Source organism: Oncorhynchus gorbuscha, unplaced genomic scaffold, assembly GCF_021184085.1.
Source record: "Oncorhynchus gorbuscha isolate QuinsamMale2020 ecotype Even-year unplaced genomic scaffold, OgorEven_v1.0 Un_scaffold_346, whole genome shotgun sequence".
Lineage (NCBI taxonomy): Eukaryota > Metazoa > Chordata > Actinopteri > Salmoniformes > Salmonidae > Oncorhynchus > Oncorhynchus gorbuscha.
In genome coordinates this window covers 732,068-733,534 of record NW_025745205.1, presented here as the reverse complement: position 1 = coordinate 733,534, position 1,467 = coordinate 732,068, and the positions used below count along the sequence as shown (strand labels likewise).

Below are 1,467 nucleotides of genomic sequence, written 5' to 3'. Positions count from 1 at the left end.
AAACAATTGTTGGAAAAATGACTTGTGTCATGCACAAAGTAGATGTCCTAACCGTCTGCCAAAACGATCGTTTGTTAGCAAGAAATGTGGGGAGGGGTTATCTCTCTCTGAATGACCTTCTTGATCCAAATCAGACATATCAGTGTGGATGACGGATCACCACCTCAAGCTGAACCTCGGCAAGACGGAGCTGCTCTTCCTCCCGGGAAGGACTGCCTGATTCCATGATCTCGCCATCACGGTTGACAACTCCATTGTGTCCTCCTCCCAGAGCGCTAAGAACCTTGGTGTGATCCTGGACAACACCCTGATCAGTTCTCAACCAACATCAATCCCAGGTAAACAATTGTTGGAAAAATGCCCGTTGTGTATGTTCATGCTCTACAACATCTGCCAAAACTACTTTGTTAGCAACAGGAAGTGGCGAGGTCCTGAATCCAGGCAATGTCATCTCCCGTCTGGATAAACTTACGACTTTGGCTGGGCTCCCTGCCTGTGCCATTTCAAACCCTTCAACTCATCCAGAACGCCGCAGCCCTTCCTGGTGTTCAACCTTCCCAAGTTCTCTCACGTCACCCCGCTCCTCCGTTCTCTCCACTGGCTTCCAGTTGAAGGCATTCGCTACAAGACCATGGTTTGCCTAAGCTGTGAGGGAACGGCACCTCAGTACCTCCAGGCTCTGATCAGGCCCTACACCCAAACAAGGGCACTGCGTTCATCCACCTCTGGCCTGCTGGTACCACTGAGGAAGTACAGCTCCCCGCTCAGCCCAGTCAAAACTGTTCGCTGCTCTGGCCCCCCTTCCCTGGTGGAACAAACTCCCTCACGATTTGGACAGCTGAGTAATACCACTTCCGGAGACACCTGAAACCCCACCTGGAATACTAGTGGTTAGGATTCCCTCTCACCCCCCCCGATTTAGATGCACTATTGTAAAGTGACTGTTCCACTGGATGTCATAAGGTGAATGCACCAATTTGTAAGTCGCTCTGGATAAGAGCGTCTGATTTGACTTAAATGTAAATGTAAATGGGTCTAAACAGGTTTTAATGACTCCAGCCTAAGTGGATGGAAACTTGTACCTGACTTCAACTATATGTACCATTTCAAACTGGGAAACGAATTTCACTGTAGAACCCTTCCCTGGTGGTCTAGTGGTAAGGATTCGGCGCTCTCACCGCCGCGGCCCGGGTTCGATTCCCGGTCAGGGAACTACTCTTTTGCTACATGTTTACTTGTGCAACCTGTCACTATGAATTTAGTAGGTTGTCGCACATATGTACCACTTCAAATTGCAAACCGATTTACCCTGTATTATCCTTCCCTGGTGGTCTAGTGGTTAGGATTTGGCGCTCTCACTGCTGCGGCCTGGGTTCGATTCCCCATCAGGTAAATAGTCTATGCTCCTTGTTTACTTGTGCAACCTGTCACTATGAATTTAGTAGGTTGTCGCACATATGTACCACT

At 48.9% G+C, this 1,467-nt stretch overlaps 1 non-coding gene across 1 annotated transcript; it reads left to right on the top strand.

Moving 5' to 3' along the window:
* Nucleotides 1-1,140: 1,140 nt before the first annotated feature.
* Nucleotides 1,141-1,212, top strand: trnae-cuc. The gene has a single exon. It is a non-coding gene; the product is annotated as a tRNA-Glu (tRNA).
* The last annotated feature ends 255 nt before the right edge of the window (nt 1,213-1,467 follow it).